At 42.4% G+C, this 13,040-nt stretch overlaps 1 long non-coding RNA gene across 1 annotated transcript; it reads right to left on the reverse strand.

Moving 5' to 3' along the window:
- Nucleotides 1-11,100: 11,100 nt before the first annotated feature.
- On the reverse strand, nt 11,101-12,332 carry LOC141941884 (uncharacterized). The gene is made up of 2 exons (XR_012628463.1): nt 12,100-12,332; nt 11,101-11,254 (listed from the first exon to the last, which is right to left on the reverse strand). It is a non-coding gene; the product is annotated as an uncharacterized LOC141941884 (long non-coding RNA).
- Nucleotides 12,333-13,040: the final 708 nt, after the last annotated feature.

A 13,040-nucleotide genomic window follows, 5' to 3' on the forward strand; every position in this document is an offset into this window, starting at 1 on the left:
CTGACCCTCTGATGGGCCCTTCATCTGACCCAGGCTACCTGTAAGCAGCTGATCCTCTACTCACATTCTTATCCCATTTCCAATGGTCATTATGTGCCATTTTCTGCATTACCTTCTACTGAGTAGAATACTTAGGCTTACTAAAGAAATTAAGACAGAATGATAGATCATCTGAAGTGATTTACTTGCCTGTTAATGCAATTCTTAAAGAGGAATCCAGGAATGAAAAGGGGGGGGGTAAAAGAGAGGACAGGGTAATTTTTATTTTAAAAAATTACAGTAATTTAAATTTTCATTTTGCATTTAAATACAATTTCTGGAAATTGATGCTCTTTGACAAAGTGGCCACTTCTGAGCTAACTCTTGAGCACACTGCTGCCTGGCCATACCCGCAGCAGTGAGCTGCGGATTTAGTAACACTGCATGGGAGACATAGGTGCCTAAAGCATTGCATCTACAATATACATCACATCAACCAAAGCATGACCTGATCTGGACAGTTGGAAATGCAGAATGAGGGTCATGTCTTAAGATTCATCTATTAAATAAAATGAGGCTCCACTCTTTTGGGGTTGCACAACTCTCAACCTCTTTTGGAATTAAATGCCTAAGGCAGCTCTTGCTCACAACTCCCAGCAAGTTGTAGACCCTTCTCCTATCCCTCCACTCAACAGCCAGATTGCCCCTTCTGGAGCCTCTCTTTTCCTAATAGGATCTGAACTCTGCTTCTGTCCCTGGTGTCTGCTGATATCCCACCATACCATGGGGATATCTAGATAGGAAATTCTCACTCTCCTGCTTAACCTGTCCTGCTTTGTATGGAATCGACTGGGCCAGCGATGACACCAAAGTGCCTATCTTCATGCTGATCTGGGTTATGCACCTTTAATTACTGATGCTTACATCACTCCTGTATTAAGTATTTATAAGTGATTGCATATATATGTATTTTAATGGTATTGATGCACCTCTCTGGTTGCCTGTGATATATTCTGCTTACGTTAAATCAGGTGAAAGATTACAACATGTTCAGGCACTGAAACAATAGTTCTAAGGCCACTGAAAACAGGTCCTGTGTACCTGGAGAGATGTAGTGTTGCTAAATTTGGAATACTGTGTTTAAACCAAACACAGGGAATTGGACAAAGTCAAATAAACCAGTTTAGGAAAAGTCCTACAGAATTCTGTCAGGTCACATGGAATGTTAAGTATCTGGAAGTACCCAGTGTTTTGTGCGAATTTACAGTGTAAGAGATGGTTGTGATACTTACGCTCAAATATATGATATTTATTTTCTGTTTGGTCCTCCTCTTCTAATTGAATAGATGGAACCAGATACCTGAAGTTCTGAATATTTTTGGGAGTACTCTCAGTTGTAATTAATAGGAAAAGAGAGTAAGTCTGTAGTAAGTCTTATTTCTACTGAGCCTACCACCACAGCACCTCTTTCCAGGTGGTGACAGTAAGAACCAGTATCAGGATTTAGACATGTATGCCCCCAGTTTACACGTTTCAACATGTGTCTAATGTGGATACTTCACTTATAATCCTGTTGTTGTAGCTTGTTGATGCAGGTGGGAAACACTAGGTTCTTGTGGATCCAGTCAGCTTGGGCCTGTTTGCCAACATACATAAAAGGCTGAGATATTTATACTGAAGTTACTGAAGCAAGGCCTAGAATCTAGTGACAGTTTAGGTGCCAGCTAAGCCAGTTTCAGATTGTGAATAAAAACTTTTGAAGTGTTTGAAGCAGCAGGTAAGCAGGACTGTTAAACTTTCATGGCTATACTCTTTGAGGATCTTTTTGTTTAATACATAATGTGTATTTCAGCATGGAAGCAAGGTATTCACTGCTGCTTCTTGCACAGTCAGCCGCTGCTAACAAGTGGTCACAAATCTATGGAAGTGTCTTTTGCAAAAGCTCTTGCCAAGTTATGGTTGAAAATCCAACCTGGCACTTCTTTTAGTTCGGTGCATTGACTTTGGTTTATCACTGAACAATGCTCACACACTATTATTACAACTGCAGACTTGCTTCTGGATTGAATCTTTTTGGTTCAGTTATTAAAACCCTCCAAGTTTAATATGTGTAAATCACAGGACTCTGGTTGTGTAACTCAGAAAAGAAACAGCTAAGTTGTCTGTTAATGCAGCCATATTTTCTGTAGCACCCTGCTGAAATCTTTCAGTGCCTTCGTAAACAGAGGAAGTAATGTAATTCCACATGATGCAGATAAGCGTGTTATATTTTGATTACAAAAGGCACACCTACACAACCATCTCATGTTCTGTCACTTGCAAGAAATTACAACAGAAGTTGTCTTTCTGCCAGGGTGTCTGTGTTAAGCAGAGACATGTTTCTTGCTCCGCCATTGTCTTATGCAGGTCACATACACATAGTGAGCTAGACACCTAGCAGGCACCGTAAGGGATTAGGGAAAAGGGAAAAAGAAAAGATGTCCTCTTCACTATACACATGAAAACACCAAAAATTAGAAACAATTACTTACAGAATTTTACTGTGTCCTAGATTTATGCAGCTTCTTGAAATTAAGCACTGAGATACCTAATTTTAGGCATATTACTGATTTCAAGAAAATATCATATATGAAAGTTCATTTATAAAAAGTCAGTAAATGCTTTAACAGATTTTGTAACAAACAGTCATTTGTCTCATATTTTGATAAAGACTGCAACAGGTTAATAGGCTGTTTATTGCCATGGTTTTTCACCAGCTATGATGTCTTCTACTGATGTGCTTGTAATATTTCCAGTGTATCCCACTCCATTTTAAACATGCTAATAAAATACATTAATAATGTGCAATCTTTATAAGCCCCCTTAAAATGCAACTAGGATATAATCTTTATTGAAATAAGACCCAAACAGGTTCTCTCTCTTGTATTTAATGGAGTGGATTTAATACTGAAAAAATGTGCTTCCAGCCAAAGAACAGGCCCTTGTGTGTGCTGGTTGTGCAAATGACATTTGCCAGTTGTAATGAACTCAGACTATGAAATTCTAATAGCCACTGAAGGTTATCTGTGGTGAATGACTAATACCTTCTAAATTAAGGTCTATAATTGTGCTCTGGTGATTAATGCATTAAATTACTGATTTCTTACATGTAAGACACTTACCAAATGTGTATCTTATTGTACCTCTGGGCTCACCTATAATGTACAATAGGCAGGTGAAATACATGATCATTTCCCACAGGCTTCTTCTAAAGCGGGCTTCCACCCACACAACATCAACGCTGGAATAAGGTCATTATTTCTGGAGACACGCATTTTCATATCTTGCATAGGTAATGACATTAAGTTCCTTTACCTTATGAGTCTCAGTTAGAATTATCATATTAAATACCAAGATTTATTTGATTTTTTCCCACATGGATTTCACAACAGGAAAATCTGTGATCTTCTTAATAAACCTCCAGCTTTTAAAAAAAAAAAAAAGGCAGTGTGTGTTGTGTTGCATGTTTGGGGAATTATCAAAGTGTTTTCGAAAGCTTTTATCAAAGCAGTGAACACAACAGTTTGTCCACAGAATGGATAGAATAAGAAAAGATAAATTTCTAGATGTACAGAGATAATTATTCTCTCTTTATGCATATAGAAGGATCCAAAAATGAGCTCTGCAAGTGAATTTTTTCCTGGTTTAAGTAGCATCGATTTTGGTCTGAATGTGCTTCTGTGAGCTTCATTCTTAGTGAGATTGATGACTTCAGACAGGCTTTATATGCCTGTATAGCCTTGGCTACCACTGAGTTCAGTTACACATATGACTCTGTTAGTTTGAGCGAAGAAGAGAAAAGCAAGATCAGTAAAGTCTAACTGAGCAAAGTTTGATCAATTGATGAAAGTGCTTTATCAGCCACAACATATGAGTAATTCAACATAATACATTTTAGCCTGAAAATGCTGATATTTTCATTTTAACACATGCTGAAACCAAAGTTTCATCTGTTGAAATTAGCATGGTCAGATGTTGGCAAAAAACCTCAGAGCTGTTCCTACCCTGCTTTGGATTCTTAAAAATAAGGTAAAAATATACAAAAGGGTAGTGTCTGAGGAACTGATTCAGCCCACTTTGCTTCTCTCCAAGGCCTGAGTAGGTTGTAGGAGAAAAATGTACTCCCACACTTAAAATACATATATATAAAATACAGCCCCGGATTGTCTGACCTCCACAGCTGTACAGGGCAAATCCCTATTTCAGGCCCTGCTGCCAGGCCGGCCAGACGCAGCAGCAGCTTCCCCCTGAGGCCACTTGGAGTAGAAGGAGACCTTTGTTCAGGCAGCGCCCGCTGGCCAGGCAGCTGTTCCCTGTATTCTGCAAAGAAAAGCTGACCGGAGCTGAAACCTGGTTTTATACTAACCTAAATACCTTTCAAACGTTGGGACTGTAGTAAAATGGCCTGTGACAGCTTTCATGTTATTGAATTGTCTGGCATTTGTATGTGAGTGTACATATGCACGCACTCGTGCAAGCCAGCTCTCTGCCCACAGAAACCCCCCAGGAATCCCACAGCGCACGCAGTATCAGGGAAGACAGGAGAGAGCCCCGAGAAATTATTCCTGCAGTGTTAACAAAAAGGGAGGATGAAGGTAAAACAAAATCCTCTTCTAACACCAAAAGAAATGTCCCGTGAAATTGAAAATTGTACATGGTGACAATATGCCAAGGTTCTGCATGCAATTGGGATTTAAAAGGCACCACCTCCACAACAGCCTCATGACTCCTGTTGCACTCAAGACATCTGTCAGTTAACAACAGTGCATTCAGCAGGGATGGTTGGATTGCTCCATTCTGACCACTTCCCTAAATGTGAAAATGACAGATGAATTGCAACATCTCATGGTGTGCCACTCAAAAACACTAAGGGTGAGGAGAGCATAAAAACAGCACATCACTTCTTGCGCTCCAGGAACATTTTTCTTTTAAGGATCTCCGAAAGAGGTTTATTAGCAAAGCACATAATACCCTAGAGAAAAAGTCCATAACATTTTTTTCACATGGAAAGATGCCTGCAGGCATCAGAATAAGAATCTGGAGTCTCGCTACTAGATCCCATTTTTACCAAGAATCAGGAGAAAGTGATCTTCTACCCAGATTCAAGAGGAAGGACTGCTGGGTGGCCACGCACATTCCCAGGCTGGCTGGCAGCCCCTCTGCTGCTGCGGTGGCCTCTGGCACCCATGCCCAGAGCAGGAGAGGCCCCTGAGCAGTGGTGGCAGGAGGACCTGCCCACCACGGAGCTGTGCCAGAGGCCGTGCTTCCCAGCAGCACCCTGCCACCCCAGCCCTCTCTGGAGAGGTGGCCAGCCACTCGGCCTCCTGCCCCACAGCAGGTAATCACATCAACTGGGGTCTCACCTGCCAAGGTAGAAAAATACAGCAGTTGTGCTGGATCTCATTCCGGTGCCTGGTTTAGCCAAGCTCCAACCAGTGCTGCTTGCACTCCTGTTTTAGGCTGACAGCAGCTCCCAGCCAGGAGTAACTGGGGAAAGTGCTTGGAGCGGGATGTTACATTGCTTCTAGCTTCATCCACCCGAGTCCAACCTTTCCAACATGAAATGTGCTTCACTTTTCCATGGCCTCTTCCTGTATGTCTCCTACCTGTTTTGACCTGACAGCAGTTTCTGCTCGTTTTATGCTATCAGCACAAGCCCTAAAACACTGCTCTTATCTACACCTGTTCCTGCTGTGGAAAGTGCTGTCTAAGGAAAAGAGATGCTGGAGAGGGTAAGCTTCTGTGACTCACTGCCTGTCAAGCAACTATCACCTCACAAATCATGTTTGCCTGAAAATAGCACACTTGCCATTTTCACTATCCCCACATATTGCTGATACTCTTCGTTTACTTTGTACATTTGAGAGAATTTTGTGTCTAGTCACCTTTGCTACTGGTTTTCCTGGCCAGTGCAATGGTATTTGTACTGACGGAGCTGTGTGGGTCAAGGCCCAGTACAGATGGGCTAAAATAGCATAAACTTGTGTCTCTTTTGCACTAGTGTATATGGTGCAAATCCAGAAACAGCCTTCAGCAATGAACAGCTGTTGTTTTTAAGAGAGCAGAATCATTTCTCTGTGACCGTGCCAAGGGGTAAAGCAGGTAGAGCATTTCCCAGTTATCACAAATTTGTGCTTTTGAATTTTTTTGCATTTCCTACCTTCTTAGAATTATACAGAAACAGTTGTGTTTGGCGTCTGCCCATGTGAGTCCATCTACATTTGGAATTTAAAATCTATCGCAATCTGCTTGGCAACAGTTTCCCTGTAAGCTTTCAGCATATACTTACTGCTTATACTTACTGCTCTCCACAGTCATTCTTCATTTCTTTCTCTGTGGCCCCACTAATTAAAGCCTTAGCTCATTTTCCTTTTAAGGTCCAAACTCTCTTCACTCTATAAATGAGAAAAATACTAATCAAATGTCAAAGGTCTTCAAACTGATGTATTTGTGTTGCAGCCTGTGATGATTACAGAGGACTCTTTCTGACCAGCAGCCTGGGGTGTTTGCCTTTCTCACTCAGTAAACAAATCTTTTCCACAGAGCTTAAGTATGTAATTGCATGGCAGAGGCTGTTTCTTTCCAGCAAAAGCACTTATGAACACATCTTGCATTAAGCTTTGAGATTTCAATGCAATCATGGGCTAATATTTTTCTGGTTTACATGCTGTTTTTTCCTTCCAGGGTCCTGATTCTGAACATGAGATTTGGCTGCCCTGTTGTGAACTTCCTATCCTTCAAGTGCATGACTAATTTGAACAGAAAAATGAATGCACAGGGCCAACACAACAACAAGGCTACTCCTAAGCTTGATTTTTTGTTTAAGGTTTTTTATCTTAGTTTAGTTTTCAATGGCACTCGCTTTGGAGCTGAGGTGAGTTGAAAATATTCACTACTGCATACAGCTGGGCCTGAAGAACATGCTGATACAATGATCTGATAGTGTTGAAAGCTGCTGATGCGAGGACAAACCAAGGAAAAGACAATACAAAGAGGACAAAGGAAAAGAAATTACAAAACACTGCCACAGCAGGCGGCCCATTCTGCCACAGACTGTAAATACACCAGGTTCAGCGGGGGGCTGCAGTGCCCAGCGTACCTGAGCAAGCAGGAGTAGCAGCACGGGTGGCACAAGATGGCAGGGGGGGCAGAGCACTGCTCTCTCCCCTTGCGTGCAAAGGCATTGGCCTCCCAGTACTTGTGTCACCCACAGATGTGGCTACAGGGTGTGCCAGTGTTGTGTGCTGCAGACATGGGTGCTCTCACAGACCTAAGGCCAACTGTCATTTCTTGCTGATGATTTGGGGAAAAAGTCCCCTTTCTACTTACTGCATGCTCAGTCTTGGACCACAAAAGTAAAGTGCATGGGGTTCAGTCTTCTTTTGAGCTAATTAAATTATAATTTAATTTCTTGAGAAAGAATACCCACTACCTTGCCTTCTGAAGAAACCCCAAATCTGAATTTATCTTGTGTGTTGCAGTTTTTTTATAAATTATTTATAGTTTTAAAATTATGCAGTGGAAAAAAGCATTAAGATGAGGAAAGTGGCAGGTTGCTTTTCTTGCCAGTGCTGCCAACAAACGGAGGCAATGCCCCTTGTGCTGGAAACCAACAGACAGACCTGTGAGGATGAAATCGCATTTTAAAACTGAATTTGGAAGGCAGAAAATCCTTTCAAGAAAATCTGTCTGTGTTAACGGATGGAAGTAATTTCCTCCCTTGTTAGATATTCTAGAGCAGGCAGATATTTCATTTACATCTGCTGTCTCTTAGTGACATAAAATATGGTTTGGTGACACAGTCTCAATGAAGAAACTGAAGGTCAGGGGAACAATTAATCACTTCCTTGCTCATAATTTAATACGAAGATATTTAGGCATTTTTAGCACACTTAGGCATCCAAAGAAGAAGACAGCACCATGCTGGATTTAAAAAGTGTCTGAGGGGAACTGTCTTGCTTTCATTTGCTAGTCAGTGCCTAGAGCAGCCAAAGGCTATCGCTGATGTGTTGCACAGCCCTGTGTTGTGAAGGCTTAAATGAATGCAGAGTACCACAATGCACCAAGTCAGCCTCAGTTCACTGCAAATAGTGTCATGGACGTAAAATCAGAGAGCTGGGTGGAGCTTCCAAAGTCCAGTTTTGCTCTAAAGTAGTGTAATGCTAAACCCCACTTCCCCTTGGATGGGAGCACATGGCCTTTCTTCTGCTTCTAAGAATCAGGAGATAGGGACTCCTGACTGCATGGTCAGAAAGAGCTTGTTGCTGAAAGGGGTCCCAGTTTCCATCCATTTCACTGGAAACTGAGAGCAGTGGATGTATCCAGAGCCTTCTGACTGTAACAGCTCCTAGATTTGAAATTTCAGGGAACAGGACACTGCCAGACCAGAGAAAACTGACTAGAGAGGCATCATTACCTTTAATGATGCTTCTTCTTGGCAATTTTTCCACTGCTTTTTCCATAAAACAGAGAGAACGTTATCTAAGTCTTGTCATAGGTATGCCTATCTCCAGTAAAATGTATTTGTGATAGATCAGCCCAGCACTGTAAACCTAATTGAAATGCTGGACTCTTTACAGCTGCCATGATACCCTTTTTAGTGCCAGGCTTCAGCACTTCTGTAGCTGTGTCTACGCTGCACACCCAAGGGCTTGCCCAAAATCCAATGGAAAACCAAGCAGTAGGTGTACAAGCAGGCAGCTGACTTTGCCAGTTGGACTAACCATAATTTTTGCTGCAGCACTTCAGTAAAAGCCAATTATACCAAACTCCAGTAACATCTGTATCAGTGATAGACTGCAGACATTTATAGTCTTCATCGATGAACAGGCTAAGCGAAGCTAAATTGTTCTGCTAAACTTTTTAGTAAGTAATTAACCCTGAATTATCAACAACGGGCAGCTATGGTAATGGTTATGAAAGAAGTAACAACTGGTTGCACAGTTATTAACATGAGAGCACTGAACAAGGCAGACGAACAGCATGTGCTGCCATGGAATTAGTAGAAGGGACAATGGTGGCAAGTGTGATCTCCCGCAGGGTAGTACAGTTCCAGGGGGCTGAGTGAGCTGCTGAAAGACACTTGCTTTGGCAAGAGCAGCATGTACTCAGCAGTAGATGGATGGAAGTCAGAAGCGGATGGTAATAAGGAGCGTTAAAAATAAATCTAGTTTAATTAGGTTAAAAAAATAAAAGATGTGAACCTGGCAGCTCAGCAACTGGCAACTGTTTAGTTCAAGCAGTTATCCTGGGGACAAGAAATTCATACTGGAGCACCAGGAAGTGGTCAGATGAAGTGACCTGCTGTGCACCCTGTGCTCCCTAACTGGGCCGTATCAGTGCCCATTTTCTGAAGCTGTGAGCTCACCAGTTTCAGAAAGGAGGGTCTCTTCAAAATGTCTTACCTTGAAACATCCTAAAATATTATCTAATTCTTAAAAATCTTGGCTACTGCGTTTGTGTAGGAGCATTCATGTGCACCTGTGAATTCTGGGCCAATGAAAGATCATGAGCTGACAGGCTTGAGACCAATACATCATGCATGTAGCAGTGTGGGCTCCCCTCGGTGTTCCTCTCTAACCATTTTCATGGACCATTTGTCAGCAGAGTGAGGAGCTCCATGTCCCTTCTTGTCCTCTCTGCTGAGAATGTAAATGAGGAAGGCAAATAAGAGCAACCTCTTATGAGGGAGGGGAGGTGTCCTGCTGGGTACTGCACTGCAATTAAGCAACTTGTTTCGCTTCCCAGCATGACCAAGGTGGCAGGATGGAACTGGAACAACAATATTAGTTACAGAAAAAAAAAGGAGAAAGAGAGTAGAAGGATAAGCAGAGGGGAAACAGAAGGAAAACACAATAAAATGGAAAAAGTGGATCCAAACCAAAACCAAGGCCCTTATTGCAAGCAGAACCAGTCTGACCACTGAAATGCAGGGGTGATGGAAAAGAGCTGCTGGACCCCCAAACCAGGAAGCTTGTCTTCCCTCCCTGCCTCTTGACTTTCTTTTGAACCAGTTGTATTAAGAAAACAGCTCCCTCTGTTCTTACTGGAGAACACGGGGAACTTACCATGTCCCCTGGATGTTACTAAAATTTAAGTGTCTTTTCTTTCTTCTCCAAGTTTCTGTTTAATATATTTTATCAGGTGAATCCAGTTTTCCTGGGTTACAAAATGTCTCCACGTACCAGCTCCTCCTGCCCTGTGGGACAGTCCCTTTGCCTTGCTGAGGAAAGCTACCTCAAGAATCCCAGTCAGCCTTATCTGTACAATTTCTGTATGGGGTCTCTGTGAGTTATGAAAACTCTGCTCTGACACCTGGACAACAAATAGTTTAATCTCAAGCTAACACCCTTTCTGTTATTGTTAAATAACATATTTTACTGTCCTGGAGAAGGTAGGGCTGGAAGAATGGGCTGTATGCTACTATATAATGGTAATGACAAGAGAAATCTATAATGCATGAAGGAAGTTATGTACATTATTCTGGGGGAGAAGGAACTGTCTGTCTATTCTGGCTGCACACCCAGGCCTGGGAGAGCAATAGGCAAAGCAGGGCCTATCTCCCCTCTGCTGTAGAGCCTCCCCTCCAAGTGCAATTCCTTTGGGAACCATGTCGAAGGGACTGGACATGCCCTTGACAATAGGAGACGCTCCTGGGTTTGGGGCAGATGTTTACTCGCTTTCTAGTTCTTCCTGCCCCCGAGTCCTCTCTGGGAATCCACAGGAGACCAAGAATGGGAGCTTGAGATGTGCTTCTCCCATCTGTGCTATTCCTCCTCTGACACCTGATGTGGTAAGCTGTGCTACCAACTGCAGCACAGCACAGAGAAGAACAAACAGCTTTTGGGGCATGGGAAACAAGTTTTGCATAAACATGACAATGTCTCTGCACTCCAGTGCCTAAGCTGCTGTTTTTCCTTGAACTCAATAGGTGTCTTCAGATAGCTGCTGAGAGAGGATTTACTTCACCTAATGCACAGGGAGTATTAGAAGGCCTGCATTCATTTAACTGCCTAAGATAGACATGAAGACCAGAAAATCCCAAATTTGGATTTGTCACAGAACAAAATTCTGAAATCAATGTCACTTTAATGCAACAGAGTTTAATTCACAGGTTTTTACTGGAGTTCAGCCCTCACTACATGAAAAGCTTCTGTTGGTGGAAGAGATAGTATTTCTGGCAGTGATTCTGATGGCTGCTGACCAGTTTGCCCAGTACCATCAGTTTGGATTTAGTCTATATGGGGAAAACCATGCATCAGCCAAGTTTAGTTCTCAAAAGCTGGGAATCACACAGAAGGAGAATCAGAAGGGTCCCCAAAGCTCCCATAGTGCATTCTGCCCCAGTGTTTTCCTGACCCCTATTTATTTAAAAGTCTTTAAAAATCTCTTGTAACAGAGGTTTTTGACAACTTCCTCAGACCATCTCTCCCTGCTTGTAACCATCCCTGTGGCTAGAAGGTTTTTCCTAGTACCTAACCTAATTCCCTCAAACTGCAATTAAGCCTATTATTCTTGTCCTACTTATATGGATAAATTCCTTCTTCTTCACAAAATATGCTTCTTAGAGAAAACCAAGTTTCTGTGTCCCCTTTGGTCTTCTGCTGTTCACACTGAACACTACATAATCACTAACATGACCTGTGAGGACAGGCTCTTCCAAACTTCTAATAGTTCTTGATTGTCTCTGCTTGGCTTTCCTCCAGCTACTGCACATTCCCCTTGAAGAGGAAAAAATTTGCTCAGCATTTAAGACACTGCTGTAGCAGCAGTGGAGCTGAAGGATTGCTTCATGCATTTTATAAGTTACAGTTCTGTGTAAACATCCTCGTATTGACATTTAACATTTTCACAGCAGCCAGGTCCTGTTGACTCACGCTTGGGTTGTGATTCACTCCGCGCATAGCTGCTGCGAGACCTTGGATCCCCACCCTTCCCCCAGCACTCTGCAGGTCAAGCCCTTGTTCATAAGTGAGTGTTGAAGGCTGACACATTGCTCATTTCTCCTTCTCCTTTTTCATTTTTAGAAATATTGGCAGAAAAACAATAAGCCAGTTCTTTCCTGGAGTTCTCAATACGTACCCTTTCCTCCCTCTGCTGAAGGCACATGGGTTGTCCGTCTTCACTAACATGCTGCTTCTCTCCTCAGCAACAAGGATTTTCCTGGGTTAGTTTTTATTCACACCTAGTTAGCTTAAGTGAAATCAGCTTATGATCAGCATAAGACATGCTCATCCTCTCATCTGGTTTCATTTTCACAGCAAGCATACTGTCATGATCTTACCAGCTCTCTAGTCTCTTGGGGCCCTAAGAGCATCCACCCTCCTGAAGGTTTGGATCTGGGGCTCAGGGAGTGCTCGAGGTTGACCTGAGGTCTTAGGCCAGGGAGCTGCAGGGTTCTCCAGGCTGGTAGGGTGACCAGGATGCTGGGCAGGCTGGGGGGCACCTGGGGGCAGCCCTGAGCCCAGGGCATCAACCTGGGGATCAGGGCATGGGTGTGGATCCAGGGGCAGGCAGACCTCTCATGAGAAATCAAGACCCATGTGGAAAAAAAAAGCAGCAGAAACAGTCCTCTCTTTCCCCCCCAGATACTCAAGCATGCAAAAACCCCAAACTCAACCACACAAGTAATCCCCCCAAAACACCGTTTCAGGAAGTCTTACATATCATGAGCAAAAAATGGTAAAAACCTCTCTTCTACCTTTGCAAGTGATATTTAGTATGGTGCTATCAAAGGACTATCAAGCAATATTAATACATCAGCATTTTCTAGTGTATTTGCAGTTCTGCACTTTTTAAAATAAAAATGGTCTAATAAGCCATAAATTTACATTTCTTAAGTTACCCTGTCTGGCTCCCTTAACAAAATGACTGCAATACAATTTATACAGCAGTGTAAATCTGTAAAACCGTAGAGCTCCAAATATTAATCAGAAGCTTTCATAACAGAAATTAATAAATGGAAGTCCAGAAATTTAATAAGGAATGAAATTTCACAAGCTGTTAAAAGACCAGCAAAGACA

The sequence above is a fragment of the Strix uralensis genome, chromosome 3, assembly GCF_047716275.1.
Source record: "Strix uralensis isolate ZFMK-TIS-50842 chromosome 3, bStrUra1, whole genome shotgun sequence".
NCBI lineage: Eukaryota > Metazoa > Chordata > Aves > Strigiformes > Strigidae > Strix > Strix uralensis.